At 44.3% G+C, this 16,946-nt stretch overlaps 1 protein-coding gene across 1 annotated transcript in view; it reads right to left on the bottom strand.

The window, feature by feature from the left end:
- Window positions 1–16,946, bottom strand: part of LOC125762465 (mucin-5AC) — a 130,269-nt gene that overhangs the window by 97,215 nt on the left and 16,108 nt on the right. The gene's annotated exons all lie outside the window — the stretch shown is intronic.

Raw genomic sequence — 16,946 nt, 5'->3', positions numbered from 1 at the left:
TTCCATAAAATAATATTCCCAATATTTGTTACCCACAAAACCCGACCCGATGAATTGCAGCGCAATGCCACTCATGGCCCATAAGTTAAATTATCAACCATTTTTCCCAACCGACCACTTGAAACAAGTTCATGTCAATTAGCTGAAAGAATAATTGCACCTTTGCAAAAACCTTTCACTCTCCCACAATCTCCCCGCAAGGTGCAATAAACTAACACAAAAACCGCAAATTGTTTTAAATTAAGCCATCAAATTAAACTAAACTGTCCGGCGGTGAATAAACGACCAGCAGTGGAGTGTGAGCTTTCTCACTTATCTGTTCATTTTCGCCCGCTGGTGCTGAGCAGCATTTGGTCTCACAGTGATTCTACTGGCGTGTAATAGACACCGCTGCTAAAAGTTGCAAACTTTCCATCGAGACCTGTTACAATCGACAATCGCGCGGCCAATTATTGTGAACGAGCGGGCTAACTTCCGCTGTTCCGTTTTCTTTAGTCGCAATTTTTTGGCTAGCCTACTCTTCCGTACTACACGCTGGAGGTGGAGTTCCTAATTGAAACTTAATGACGGAATAGTGCAGACACTAATTCGGCACCGCTGGACTGCTGATTACACGTCGTAAAAGTGGAGCGATACGGCATTGCAGAAGCTTGCGAATTTACCAATCTTCCATTTCTGGCGGTTGCTTAACAATCGTCACATCTAATGGTCTGTTTGAGTGCGATTTTTTGCTTTCTTACGCCCAGTGACACCTCCAATGTGATGCCAAAACTTTCTCACAATGTTCGAGCTTTAGCTCGGTCACCCTGGCCTTGCGATTCGTTTGTCCGCATGGGAGGGTCGGAAGTTGGTTGGCCTCCAAACTCAAAACATCAGAAAAGAACGCAGCATGCCAGTTGAGAATGCGGCTCAATTAGACAATTAGTAAACGGCACCAAACGGTACCACGGACCAAGCGGTCCAATATTGCACAATAGCCTATCCGATGGCTTACCAGTGCTGGACTGATAAACTGCGATCTTGACTGGCGATCGGACCTTCGGTTCATTAGACGATCTTCAATCGCAAAACGACAGCGAATGCTATGCACAAATTGCAACCCATCGGTGCTTGTGAGTGCGAACCATATCACGGTCGCGGTCTTGGAAAATCGGACCCTAACCGATCGTGTGTGATGTGATGGATTCGATGGTGCTGGGTTTCTCGCTAGGCTCATTAGGCTTACAACGGCTTCTCTTCTTCGTCTTTTGCTGTGCTCTCTAACATCGCCATCAATATCGTCCAATCGATCGACCGTTCAAACCGAGGAAGAGATATTGATCGATGTTTACTGGTTCACTCGGTTACCGTTGCCGCAGTTGACCGAGGCCACTCATCGTTGACTCAACGCCTTCAATACACCTTCGAACATTCGCGGACTCCTCGCGGAGTGCAATTAACACCACATGAGGACCTCCACAAACACGAGCGTCAAGCAGCGTTACCGAGCATCACTCAACATTCTTTTGCAGCGGTAAATTGAGTTGGGTTGGGTCGGCCCAATACCACCCTCGTGACAATGACACTGAATACCCAACACCTATGCTGCTGGATAGGCTGAAGTGCACCAGATTCAGTGCCAAATGTGGAGTAGACTGAATGCTTCAGCGATAGAGAGGAAAAAAAAGCCTTCAAAAACGACGATAGGTGGTACACTTTGCTCCACTTTGGAGTTGGAGCCCCTATCTGTCAGGTTCACGTGCTATATAAGGAACTCCTCAGCATAAAGTGAAACCTAAATAAAAGAATATTATTTTTGCACTCTCCACTTGATCCGATGGTGTACGAATGGTGCAAGGTTGAAGATTCAAAAGCACGCACACACCCTGTTTTTGGGTTGCCCAAACATTCCACCACACATTTGACCTCTGGACCATATTTGACAGGATAATTGGTGTATGCCTGGGAGGGGTTTTATTTCTTTCTTAAGCAGCCCTAATCCACCCGAAAGCAGGCATACCCCACCACAGCGGAAACTGATCGTATGCAGAGGGAAGGAAAAAATGATTGAAGTGTGATATTGTATTTCCTTAAAAGTGCATACCGCAGGTCGTAACATTGCTACCACCTTCGACATCGCAGCAGGCAGGGCTTATGCCAGTTGTTTGATGAGGATTAATGCCGGATATTGGGGTGCTGATTAGTAAAAGTGTGCCACCCTGCCGATAGATCGCCGTTCCATTTTTGACCTAGACCTCATTTTTGGTAAATTTTTAAGATGGCGAAGGTGGACAGTGTGAGGCATTCTGTTGTACCGTAAAGCGGCTGGTTCTATATTGAGGAAGCTATAAAACGCTTTTATACACTCCGGACAATCTGATTTATATTGCGATACGAAATCGGAATGATCTCAAATGGAGGTGAATCTTAACACGCACCATTAGCAATCGTACGGGAACTTCAGCTTTCCATCTAGAGCACATTAATAAAACTGACAACTACTTCTATCTTCGATCGCGATAACGATGTCGATCAAAAACAAACTAAATTCCACCACAAATCCTCAACCAACCGATCGTTCCTTGCAATTGCTGCAAGCGTCTCCACGGCGATCTGTTCGGTCCAATTTAATCTCGCTGCCAGATGCGAGACCAACGCTTGTACGTGTCGAGTACTCTAAAAGTATGGTCTTAAATTAACCTGTCATTCGGCAGCAATCCGCTTCGCACTAGCAACACCCATAGCGTTCCCGTGCCCGTGTGCAGTACGGCAGCACGATTCGTGCAGCATCGTTGCGAGCATCCTGGCGCACTTACAGACATCCCCGCCAGGATGCCTCCCAGGCAGAGGTGGGCACCGCGATGGCAATTAAATTAATTGCCTTGCTGCATCGCGTAACTTGGGTCGGCTGCCGTTTGGCTGTACGCGGGCGGGAGCAAACCAGTTCAACCGAAGGAAAGTGTTTGACGAGTATCTTGGCACAGAACGGTTTGCGGTTTTCACACCAACTGGTGGAGACGCTCGTGACGGTGGAACTTAATCTCCAAAAGGGACTTTGAAGTAGAAATGAAAAGCCGGGTTAGAAAAAACGGCATACACACCTACCGCTCCCAAATGCAGCTAGAAGACTATGATCGATGGTGGAAGGTTCATTAGTGGACGTTTGGTTTCGAGTCCGTTTAACAGTGGTTAAGATGGTTAAGGTGGATGAGTATGTGGTAAGAGAGGTTAAGATATTTAATGTTTGTGTTTAATAACTTCATTTTTCAAGTTTCCCGATGACAGCGTCTTGGAACTCATTCACAATATAATTCGGTTTCTTTTAGGTATTTTTATTCAGATTTTATTGAGATTCGTTACAAGCAACCTAAAATAGCTTCATAAATTCGGACACACCTATCGAAGGTCGGTGAGCCATCATACTTCCAATACCTTTACTCCACCTGCTAGTAGTCTTGCCTTTAGACCAAGCTAAAGGCAATTACACATCCAAGATAAATTGAACACTTAATCTTAATTATCTAACCCCATCCGCAATGTTTCGCACGGCTAGGCGACGCTGTTATGCGACGCAAAAATTCACTCATGGGACATTCGTTCGTGATCGAGGTGCCAATCAGTAACAGCTGATCGGACCCGTCTACCCGACCGGTACCGCTGGTGACGACTTCTTCACTTGATTTGCATGCTCGCACACGCACAATCAGGGTCAAACAGTTGATCTACTGTTCATCATCACCCAACTGTACCGGCGATCGTGTTCGTGGTTTAGCCGGGACGCTTAAGACATGCGTTACTTCATGCAAAAGTCGCACTATCGGCATGTGAAAATCATACCATCACGGTACACGGGCGAACCCACCAAGTTGCTACTCTTGGCGAGTCAGGGGCAGCTGGTACCTGGGGACCAATCACAACAATACACACACTTGCTGCCGGCTGACCTTATTCCAGCAGACCAGCAGACCCACGGTGCGAGTAGTGATCATTAACTTGTGTGACCTGCAGAAGCGAAATTTTTTTGGTGGGTTGTTTTGTTTGAACGACAGCTAAGGGTAGCTCCAGCTCGTGCAGCTGCTGGTTGGGTTTCGGCCGAGGCACGAGCTCGCCGCATACCTTCCGTGAGGTGATAAATAGCTACACACCGACCAACGTTATCGTTGATTGCTCACCGCTTGGTAATTACGTGAATTTCGAGTGTGATTTGCAAATTTGTTAACACTGTTTCCGCCCCTCTATTTATTCCGCTCCTTCCCGGCACCAGTACACGTGTGTACGGCGAAGGTCGATCACAACGGCGAAATCCACGCATCACGAGACCAAGCTGGTAGAGAATGCAAATCCTTGCAGTCATGTGTAACGTAATAGCTTGTCTTTTACATATGTTACTTCACCGGATCAAGATTATGTTTTGTGATGTGTCCTTGAATTAGAATACCTTCCATCAGCATCCTTCTTCGACGCGTCAAATGGTTAACGAGTGAAAATTGGATAATTTGACATGGAGGACGCTTTTCGTGCGTACTCCATTAGCGTTACCAAAATGCCAACTACATGCGTACTACTTTTTAATGGACATTTTTGACGTTTATTTTGGTAACAGATGAATGGAACGTTAAATGCCATCACCCTTTCACCTGTTGCATTGCAACGATCATATTGAATTCTGGCCTATTGCAATGGCCTACGAAATACATTCCAAATGGAAGGATCACCTTAGATCACTTGGACGCGCCTCGATCTACAAGAATGATAACAATTTATGCAAATTCTAGTCACACCTTTCAATCGAACCGAGTTGTTCTCACGATGCGGAGTGCAAATTGTGTCTATCCTTCTGCTAGAACATGACATGTCACATTTGTTCTTCGCTATCTACGATCGTTAGTCAGCGTTTTAAGAAAGTCTCGAAAACAGTACCGCTTCCAACAAGCGTACTCCATCAATCATTTCGATGGAACATCTGTTTCTTCTCAGGACTTCAAACAGCGGATGCCTTTGAAGAAGTTTTGCTTGACATCTTGCCACAAATTGGCAGGTGAGGATGATCATTAATTACAAAGCTCTTCGGTGTTGAGTTGTTCCAATTAAAGAAGCTTCCATCCAAGCGAAATCCACTAACGACTCCCTGCTGGTAAGGTTTTTTTTTTGCAATACAAAATGAGGCTAGCCGTGCCTAGAACCAGCCTAAGAGAAGACGTACAGTGAACATTCCATCGCATCTCGTGTGTGTGCCCACTGTGGGATGGTCTACATAGGTTGATCGACTCAGCCGAGACATATAGGTAAGCGACCGTTCGACATGTTTTCATTGATCGGTAGCTTTTCCTTACGATGCGAATCTGGCTCCATCTCCAGTAATGTACTGGTAATGGTAGTCTGGTAACTGATAGACCTTCGCGCATTGTTTGATGCTTCTACTTCCTCCGAATGGATGATACCCAACCATTCGATGACATTTTAATAGCGATCGAAGGTCGAAGGACGGTATGGACGGAATACAATTAAATGATATTTCTCTGCACCTTTCATGGAACCAGATATATGCATGGATACCATGTTTTGCATCGCTTTGAAGCATCCGACCACTTGCGTCGTACTGATGACGGCTTAATCAACTATTTACGGTTGTTTCATTTTTAATGCAACTAGGTATATGGTAATACACTCAACAATTACACATAAAAGGATCCGTGTGATCATGCTTCGGAAAGGAAAGTAATTTATAAGAAGCATGAAATGTTTACTGTGCAGTTGCATTGTCAGCCAATCAATATCGACTTCTCTTTTTATCCTTGATAATTGACAAAAGAAATCCGAGTATCCGACGTGTCCAAAAATACAATCCTTAAATTTATTCCACAACACTCTTACTGGATACTTATATTTCTTCTCATGGAAAATATCCACAAAAGATATTACCACCAGTCATTAAGTGGACAAATAATTTATAGCCCCGCGCCTTACATTGCTCCTACGAACAAAAACCTCTATAATGGCAATGCGCTCACCCGATTAGGCTGCTGGCTCGCCCGTGCTCATATCCCGAAAGTATAAAAACCCCAAACACAAAATAAGCCATTTACGATTATCTGCTTAATGTTTCTACGTCCCCCCAAAAGCTCCCTCCTACTGGACGGTTTTTGGAAGACATTCGTGGGACTACCAACGAAACGCCGACCGTGCGTCACGAAATACCATTCTCCTGTAGCTACTTAAGGCAAGGGATTTAAGGTTATTGCTCGGACGCAAATGGTTCGCAGTGCGCAATATGCGAAAATTTGTCTTTTGCTTCAAACACTCAGAAAAGATCTCTCCTTAAAGGTGAACGCTTGATTAACGGAGAGAAAACAAAAACGTACAAGGCGTTGACAATAAAAACAAATGCGATTTGCTGCGTTCTACGCCTACCTTTCTAGAACCTTGCCATTCGCTTCACAAGCTTTTGCTGATTGCGAGTTGTCCAAGAATACGATCAACGATTAAAATCGTCGCCCGTTTGTGGCCGTACCATTGGGCCAGGCCGGCAAATCAGCTCAGAATAAATGAACTGCTAAATCATTCTTAGTTCGCCCGCGGGCAATAACTATCAAATGTCAAAACTGTTAACGTGCTGCGAGAAATGTGGGGAATGGTTTTGGAGGGTTGTGGAGCAACGGTAACATTTATCCACGGATATGTAGCTCCAGCCCAACCGTCGCCCCTTGTCACGGGACTACCCTAACCTAACGCTGTGGCAAGGTGAACTTGCTGCTGTTGGAGCTTAAAATCGGTAACTGAGCAACCGATTGTCGCGCTATGGAACCTTGTGGAAGTAACACAAAGCTACGCTTACGATATGCATACGAACCGCGTGGTCCAAGCTCAGCTGAGGGCTCAGCTCTTGCCTGAACCTCTCCCAGATCGCAGGCGTTGTTTGTGTCGACTTCACCAACTTCAGACCACACAAAGGACTGGGGTGTGTCGCTTTGGTAGTTCACTTGCTCCCTTACACAGCCCGGCTAAGGATCGATGGATTGCAGTGTTTTTGTAGTCTTAGTTGTCGGGAGTTTTGTGTTTTTTTGTTACTATATCAATCGGAGTAACCTTTAGTAGCACAAAAAAAAATGGAAAGAACTCACCTCGACTTCTCGTGCACGACTCACACGTCACGCGTCCCGGTATGATCGCGCAGGAGATGCGGGGTCATCGGGTATCACCGTCAGTGCAAATGCTTGCTCCACCTTCGAAAGTAATCATAAAAAAAGCCTTCGAGCTGCTTCGTATGGTGGAGCATTGGGCACTCAAACGTAGGCATTCTAATTCGTCGTTGTCGACGCTCTGATTTAAGACACCATGTGCACCACACAAAACTCATTAATTTGGTGCACCAGAACGGGTGGTGGGTAAGAGGGCAAAACAGCGAAGTTCCTCCATTCACCTAACGCCCGAATCACACACACACACACACACACTATGACAGTGGCTCCACGACTGCTTGCTGGCTTGCGAAAACAGAACCAGAAACGATACGCGCCCTAACGCCACACGACCTGCACCAAACCAAAGAGGCGAAACAAAGCGGACTGTATAAACGAAACACTAAACTGGTGACGGGTGGCGCAACTAGTCGATGCTAATAAGTGCGCTACAATTGAGGTGTTGCGTGGACCAGGTGTTGGACTCGCTCAACAGGCGGTGGCCCTGCGCAAACGAGTTTCTAGCGTTGGAACAGACAACAGCACGGGGAACAGCTGCCCGGCAACAGTAGTGGTTAACCTGCCACCAATTTGCTAACTTCAACATCCGTGTTCTTAACCGTAGTATGTAAAACCAGGATATGGATATATTTTTCCCTTACCATATCTTAACCGACACTTCTAAACGGAACCCGATCGATTTGTCACTGTCACTTGACCTCCAGCGGACAGCGGTCCCAAAAACCCGAGCGACGAATGCCACTTGTCAATTAATCGGAAAGGCAAACAGAGCAAAACGTTTGCGCCGTAAAATTGGTTCATGTGAAGAATTTGAATTATTTCCTTTCACGCTTTACCGGGTGTTTAGTGGTGCATGTTTCCCTACCGAGCGGAAGGTGCCCCATTGATGGCAATAAATAACGAAATGGTTTGTGATCGTTCGGTTTTTGTACCCGTTCGAAACTAAATCAGTTTTGCTTGTTGTGCGAAGGAGCATAAGAAATACGGCCGAAACTGAACGGATATCATGAAATGGTAAGGTCGTTAGAACAAAATGAATGTGGGAACTGCTGGACGTGGACAAGGACACGGGCACAAGTTATAAACTATTGCTTTCACACGAATCCCGTTTAAGATAATGCTCATTAAGATATTCGTTTTGAAACACCCCAAAGAAGAGAACGAGAAATGAACCAAAATCCCCACACATCATTCTTTGTTGCGTTTAAAATGCTAAGCTCCGGTTGCATACGTCAGTGTGCCTTTTTCTCCGATCGTGATAGATCATCTACCATTGAGCGACAAAACGTGCGATGATCGCAACTAAATGGTTTCTCTTCCAGCTGCCATACTTCCTGACGTAATATTCTTGCACAAAAAAAACTAAAGCTATACCAATTCATCTGCATGATCTATAATGTCTCTGTTACCTCGTTCATTACTTATTCGTCGTTATGATCGCACTGAACCGTGTACGCCATCGAACAGCTTAAGCATCGTTATGAGTTAGAATCTTCCGGTGATGCTAACCCACGCGGTACAAGCTACACTCGCTTGCCCACAAAACCCCATGTCACCCGGGGAGTAGATCCTACCAACTGCGATCGAGTTGCAGTGCGATGTCACCATCGTGTAATCCCTTCTAATAGTGAAACCAATAAATAAATCATGCAATCATAAACGGGCCGCAAGCACTCCCAGCTTTTTCTGAACTCCTCTGTCTCTCTGTGGTTGCAGGTGGATGTTTCGCCACCAATGCCCCTGAATGTCTGGGCACTCCCCAGAACAGGTTCAGTTTGGCGACCGGTCTGACATTTGGATGTATTGCGGCGGAACCAAGAACCGGCACCGCAAAACTCGATCGGATGTCTCGCCGAACGGAGGAACTTGCGAGCTCTGGTTTCTACGCTCTTTCCGAACCTGAAACCGAAATTCATCTACCGCACCATGCCAATGCTGGTCACTGAACTGTTTCATCTGGTCCGCAAGCATCTTAGCGTATTGTCGATCGAACCGCACGAGCGTTGCCACAATGTTCACGATCTTAGATGAGTGCAGCTCACCTTTTGATTTTAGCATACCGATACAGACATTCCAGTTGTAGCTGTGTTTGTTACCGCCCCCTTTACCCAGTGTCCCGATGGAATCCACCGTTGGAAGCATTGGACGACCTCGTGATCAAGATTTGGTGCAATTCTACTGCTTGTTACAGGTAGAAGCCACCGTATTGCACACACCACGGCTTCTGTAGCAGGTGCAAACTCAACCAAGTCTAACTGGAGCTTCTTCGTAGATGCGATGCCTGGTGGGAAACGATGATGCTAATCGTACAGATTACCCTTTTGCCCAGACATAGTTCACCGTGACCAAGAGGAGAGGGTTACCATCAGTGGCTAAAATAGACCGGAGCAGTGAGAAGGTGTTTTGCAACTGGTAAACATTTTGAAGCGAATGGAACTCGGCGCGAGGGAAGTATTTGTCGCACCTGTGAGACCGACCGCAAGGTTGTGTTGGGGTTGTTTTTTTCACCCTCGTTTTGTTTCCCTCACACACCGCGCACATCTTGAAAATAGCATCGAAATAGTCGTGTGAAAACTCCGCTCACCGCTTCCCAGTCCGCTTACTCAAATAGGGAACAGATTTCGCATTTTCAACGTTCGACACGAGACAAAGTTAGACAAAGTCCCTCCGTAGACAAACACCACCGCACGGCTAATCCGAAAAGTGGCCAAAAATCGTGACGAACGCAGTCTACGCGGCCAGGTTTTGTGCTCTGTTTTCTTGATTCATATTTTGACCCACCTCTTTCCGTCCATCACTCTCCCTCGCAGCTTACCTTGAAACTTACATAAAGTGCAAGCATTCATTCGACAAACGAAGATGAAAACAATAGTCCCCAGGAAAGCGCACCAGTAGTACGTGGTCGCGCCATCTTTTCTGGCAGCTTTTGTTAGCTTAGCTTTCTTAGTGTTAGCTTTAGTGCGTGTATGTTTTTGTCGGTTTTGTTCACGTTTCGTCTATTTCGCTTCTTGTTTTCGCTTCGCTTCTTCGGGTCGTGATGGTTAATGCATTCATTTTTAAACGCATTAAACTGTCGCCCGCGGTTCATGCAAAGCTGCGGGAGCTGCCCGTTTTCGAAGGTTGCGTCAATGTCGCCGCAGTGCGAGCAATCATTGCAAAGGTTTCGCTTCGTTCCGTTGGTCAATTGAGGCCCGGGTTTTGAACTGTGGGGAAGGTGACCGGGGTTGGATGATCTTCGAACATAAGTTCATGCGTAAGAAGCACTCTTGATCTAGTTTTCAGCAGAAAACCAGCAAGCGATCGGTGGGAAACAACATTAAAGATTTGCTGATAATTTAATCCTAACTAAAGTATGAATATCTCAGGATCTCTGGCTGCTATTCATGAATAAATAATATAATCATATATTCGTTCAAAGTTTGTGACTCCTACCCAAGTAAAAAGTTTGTTTAATTCTATGTTTCATTATTTCTAGTTCTATTTGCTTCTGATATTTCGTTGAATTCCTTTATTTTCATAAATAATGTTTAAGTACAATTAAAATTAATCAAAAAAACAAAACATTTCGTCTCTTCAGTATTGGAGATATTTCATAATAAAAGTGAAGGTAATAAGAAAAATAAAGAAATGATAAGAAAAGACATTTTAATTTGATGCATCATCAAAACATTGCTTAAGTTAATAATCATATCCAGTATTCGGTTAATCCAAATTTAATTGTTGTTCATGTATTTAAAGATAAATTCTCACATTTTAACTACAAAATATAGCTCTTCGTTTGCTATTTCGAAATGGTATGAAAGATTCTAGATTAATAAATAACTAGAAAATTCTAAACATTGTTCTTCATACACAAGTTTTTGAGATAACATCAATGCTAGTGATCATTGAAAATGCACAAGGAATCGTCCAGGGTGTTCTAAGCTATCATCGAGCAGATTAGCATCAGGTGTCAATGAATGTATCAGAATTTAATTTCCCTACATAGCTACAATATCTAGCCTAAAGCTCAAATTATCATCGTCAGGTCAATAGCACCTGTTCTTCGGAATCTTACACCGACCTCACTAGTGGAAACACTACTTCTTCAAAATTAATCATCCATTACACTTTAAAGTGTAGCATTTCATCACCCAGCCCACTTCTCATAGGAAATTCTCCATCAAGTCCGTCTCCACCAAGTTCTCCATCATATCCATCACATTGCTACCACTCGCAGTCTCGTCACATCGATCGAAGTCAGTTCATCGCACCGATGTCAAGTGGCTTTTAGCCGAACGGCTAATGGTCAACGACGTCTCGATGGAGTGTAAATGCAATTAGTTTGTACCGAGCACCAGCAACGTTGACGTTGGCATTAACCTCCAAAAATAGTGGCAAAAATAGTCACACCGTTACAAGTGCAAAATGACTACACACTGGACCGGAATGTTCACGCCTCGCGTGTGAGATGTTAGTTCGTTCGAACGTTATACTGTGGTGATCCGTAGCGGTCATCAACCAGGTCGGCCAGTTTCAGATGTTCAACAATTTGCAGCGTAATTTCATGATTTAGATCTCACCTCCTGCCGTTTTTGCTGAGCAGCTGATGCGTTTCCAATGCTTCATATGGATTTTTCAAACCATTCAAAAGCGCTGCAAGACCTTGCAGCGAGGTATGGCAGTGCATGCACACGGACAAATCGTTTTGCTCAAATGGATCCGCCACCTTCAAGCGCACGTTTCAAGAAAACGCCCAAGAAGTCACCCAAATCATCCGAAGGTCGCTCAGCGGCAATCGGTCGCAAGCGGGACACCAAACGTTTGCTCTACAAAACTTTTCACACTCCTCACGCCCCGGAACTACATACCACCCTCGTCAGTGGTTCCAATGCGCAGTGTATCGCTTGGGAACGGTTAAGTTGTGGCGATGGATTTGGTAAAAAGTTGATAATTACTGCAAAGTTGCCCGGCGGCTCAAGTTCTTCAACTTTTTTTCTTGTCTCCCACCAAAAACCAGCAAGTCTGACGCCCGGCAGCGATCGCTAGCAGGCGATCTAAATTACCAAAGGATAGATGAATGGATGGATGGCCGAATGAATGGATATATTTATTTTTATGCGGTCACAATGTTGTGTTTCATAACTTTTCAATCACCGACCAAGGGTCGCGTTCCTTCGGTGGTACGATCGAAGAAGCAAATAAAACAAAAACAAAAAGCAAAGAAAAACGGGCGGAAAAATGGTTCATGACAGTGGGTTTTATGCTGTCCGCTGTCAACATAAACGGTAGGAAATGGTTGACTCGGTACGCGCGGCAGGTTTTGCGGTTCGCAACCGACCCGATCTGGTCGGCAACACAATGCACCAGCGCTTCCTACCGCTTCTTTCGTGGTGAAACTTTCGATTTCGTTGCTCTAGATTTCTTTGCCAGTGTCGGGTGCTTTGTTGTTGTGATTTTGCTGTTTCGTTTTGTTTTTGTCGTCTTGGTACAGTTGTTTTATAGTTATTGCTCGAGATCACGACACTTTGGAGCGAGTTCATATTTTCACCTTGAGCAATTGATGGGGTTTGGTTAATGTTTTCTCCTGTTTTTTGTTTTTTTTTGCCCAACCGATGGGAATGCCGAAATGTCCTTCAGGGAATGATATTTAATGTAGTTGTAGTGTGTATTGTTCAAAATTAAATTTTTGGATGTTTTTGCATTAAAAATTACCTTCTATTCATCGGCTCTATTCAAATTATGTTACCATTTGTTACTGATTGCAGGCAAATGGTTTATGTTGACATAGTTTAGCATAACTAATTTTCACATCTATTGCGTAATGTTTTACATCCGATCATTACAAGCAGACACATACACACGTACCAGGTTTATGTCTCTCTCTCTCCTTCTGCCTCTGTCTGCCGTAACTGCCCAAAAACCAAGAAAACCACGGTGTGCTCCAATTATGGATATTGTTTTCTTATGAAATACTTCACCATCGAGGGAAAGTCTTCTTACAGCGTGCAGGCTGTGCTGTGCAGCCAATATGTTTCAATCGTTGAAAGCTTTTTTTTTCTCCTCCCTTTTGGAATCGTAGGGAAATGCATGGAAAAGAGCTGTGTGGTTTATTGTGTGCTGGTTAGCGTTTTTGCTGTGATGTGATGAAATTTTTCATCTTTTCTGAATCATTTCCGGATCAGTGCAATTTAATGGGCTATGTAACATGGTTTGTTTTAACACTCCAAATGTTTGAAACACGAGTTATAATTTAACTTATGTGTGCTAACAATAATTTTGATTGGGTCCCTACTTTTTCCTATTGCATACACTACCTTAGTATTTTTTCATAAGTACCAACCTGTAACGAGAAAAAAAGATTTGTTAATGTCAATTAAAAATGTCACATGAAAGATGTACTATTTTATGGTAGATCCACAGCTAAAACCACACACTCATCGTACGCATTAAACTGTTGTCTATTTCCTATTCCAGTTCATTAACAACTCCACAGGGTCGGCTAATGTCTTCACGCATCTGGGCGATGGGAAGCTGTATACATGCACATTTTAGCCCATTCAGCACAATGATTAATCCAACAATTCCTCAACAAACCGCCCCTACGTGCGATTGAATCCGTCCACCACACACGAGCACGGTAGGTAAGTCCGGCAATTTCTGCAAAAAAAAGGGCGTTCAACAGCTGGGCGCATAATTTCCCGAACCACTTTGAAAGTGAAACCAACCATTTTGCCGATCCGTTCCCATCCAATTGAAATTAATGACCCGACCGGCTTCGGGTCGATGAGACCATCGTCAACGCGGGCAAATGGATTACATTCTGAGATGGTTCGAACCGTCAAAAGCGCATCGTCGCATCCAATCACCGACCGGGATGAATTAACCGATCGATCAGGGCATCGAACGTACTCGGAAAAATCACTCTGGTATGGGTGCATTGGCCTGGGTAAATGTCGTCACAGCCCTGTACACCGGTGGGAGGACCGGATTGCATTGCAGGCCCTTCTGCGGTCGGGGAGGTTTTGTTTTTTTTTATTGCATCCGGTGCACAGGGAGGAAAATTGCATTCACATCGGGCAGGTGCGTTTATGCAACCGTTATGCGGTTCGATCTTAATCGCGATGCCTTTCGTTGGCGTGATTTTTCAGGTTTATGGTGAGAGATAATAAGATGCTCGTGATAAGAGATGCTGGGGAAAATTATTTCAAACAATGTAGGGCTTCCTTGGTAGTATGCATTTTTTATGCTTGTGAAGTGCAATAAATTTGGTTTGTTTACTATGTTTGCTTGAGTATCATTAAGTAAAGAATTTTATTATTCAACATTTTCGTAACATTTTTTGCTACTGAGCAACGTTAACGAATTAGCGTGACGTCCTCGGTAAGACATACATTTTATAGCATCCGGTGATGCTATAAATTGTTATTAAAAACAATGAATATATCATCATTCAACAATTAGTTACGCACGATCAACGACATACCACCACGACCGGTAGACGAACAGTTTTTTGATAATTTAATTTGCTACCAATATATCTCTCCATTTCTTGCAAAGCTTCCCTCCCATTACCTCAACGAACGGATCGCAATTTGGCTTTATTAATATCCGTCGCTTCACTGCACTGCTTCCCATTTTGTCGAAAGAAGCTCGCCACTTATGCTAGCCACTAGCTGGCACAAATTAATCATAATCATGCTTTATCGATGGGATTTTGAAAATGAAAATGAAGTAAAAAAAAATCACACACTCACACACTACTACCACGTGCCTTACCGCCGGTGCGAACGATTAATCAAGTGGCGTAGCCGGGAAAATTAAAACTTGCCATTTCAAGAGTGCGCCGCGAATAGCGGCGAAGTTTTTCGGACAGCTGTTTCTGCTACTGGTCACGCACCGAAGCAAAAGATGGCAACGAGACGCCGGTACCTCTACGGCGGCGTTAAGATTCATCGCAAATCGCGAAAGACGCTCCATCCCTCTGCCCTTCCTCGTTATGCCCTTGCAATCAACCAATAGTTGGTTCGAATCTTTTCTCCTTTCCTTCATCGTGCTGCGCACGTTGCACGATGCAACGCGACCGATGCGTTTGGGTGATTTGATGTGTTTCAGTGATGTATTATTAATATTAACATTAACACACAGGTAGGCTAACCGGCTGCCGTTGTGTTACGAAACGGTTCGGGATTGGATTGAAGAAACCATAAGCAACATGTTTCCAACGCGCTTAGGGCGTCGTTTCGCTGTAAAGCTGCTAGCGTGTCCAGCCACTGGAATGGAAACGATCGCGAGTCAGCAGCAAACGAACAGCAGCAAAAAGCGAAAACAAGTGTTTTTGTCCTGCTTTTCTAACATTTCAGCAGTTTAATGGAAAGGAACAATCTGTACAAGTTTTATTACTAGGAGTGCGTAATTAAATCAGCTATAAAATTAAAAACACTAAAATACCGATGTAAGATAATCAAAAAACAGTGGCACGATCATCAGCACGGTAATCGTATAACAAAATGGGGAGTAGTTTCATCAAATGAGATCGCTTTTAAACGATGTATTACTGTAAATTTTGATCCAAATTTTTCATGCCTTGTTACAAAACAACCCGCAAGATCATCGGTTACTAGAGCAAACGAAATAATAATTTGCCAGATTTCGTTCACTATCGTATCGGTAACCTATAACCCTGCAAGAGACAGTATCATTATCGGTTTGCCGGTCGACCATTTGACCCGACACGGACCAAACCTGAATTTGGAAATCGTCCGCGCACCGCAAGCGATCGTTAGTTCGTTTGCAACGTTTCGTCAGCAGCAGCGCGACCTACTGTGTTCTTCGGCATGCTACACATCGGAGGCTGTTCTGACAGTTCACTTAGTCCTCTAACACCTTTTTACCCCTCTTTCCCTATTGCACAATGCTTCACAAATTCGTGCCAAGTTGGATCTTGGGTTGACGCGAGTTCTACGGCAAAGCACAACCAAAAACCTTTGCCATCCTGGGGGTCGAATCCGTGTTAGCGTTATGCGGAGTAGATGTAATGTGCAAATTTTTTTTTTTTTTTTTTTTTTTTTGCTCGGTTAGAACGGCCTGGCCGTATCAAGACTTATTTTACCACGTAGCAGGATAGTCAGTCCATGCTACGGGGAGACGGTCCGGATGGGATTTGAACCCGGTCCCTGCCGTGTGGACGGGCGCCGTTTTTCACATGCACCACCGGGCCGCCCCATGTAATGTGCAAATGAACAACAAAAAATACCATCTCTTACCAAAGCACGTGGTACTAGTTTTGCACTATTTGTCTATCGCGGAAAGCACCTGGCGTTTACCTTCTGCAGAGCAGAGCAACACGAAAAAGGTCGGGGAAATCGGTGCACAGCAAAAAACCACCAACGCTACCGAAGAAGTCGCTGGGAACAACCTCTGAACCAGCGATAGTGTAGCAATTACTTGAAGCGAGAAGGTAAAACACTGGCAAAAGCATGAAGAAAGCTGGACATGGTCGTCCAAAATCCAACAAGATGTAGCTACCTGTGAATCCTGTGATATAGTTGAGGTCGTTGGGAAATAACGTACCTAAGCCTGTCTACGACTGTTTATTTGGTTCTTTCTCTACTCTTGATGCTCGACCAATGCGGACCAATACGAGGAAGATTTATTTCCCCGTTAAGCACTTCACGATAACACTCAATGTATCTCAGGAGAGTATCTTCCGAGATCTGCACTATTCCTGCTACGTTGGATTTAAGCGACTAGATCTTTGTGATAATAATGTGAGATAAATCACTACGC

The sequence above is a fragment of the Anopheles funestus genome, chromosome 2RL (genome assembly GCF_943734845.2).
Source record: "Anopheles funestus chromosome 2RL, idAnoFuneDA-416_04, whole genome shotgun sequence".
In the NCBI taxonomy this organism is placed as follows: Eukaryota; Metazoa; Arthropoda; class Insecta; order Diptera; family Culicidae; genus Anopheles; species Anopheles funestus.
This window is presented reverse-complemented; position numbering and strand designations above follow the sequence as displayed.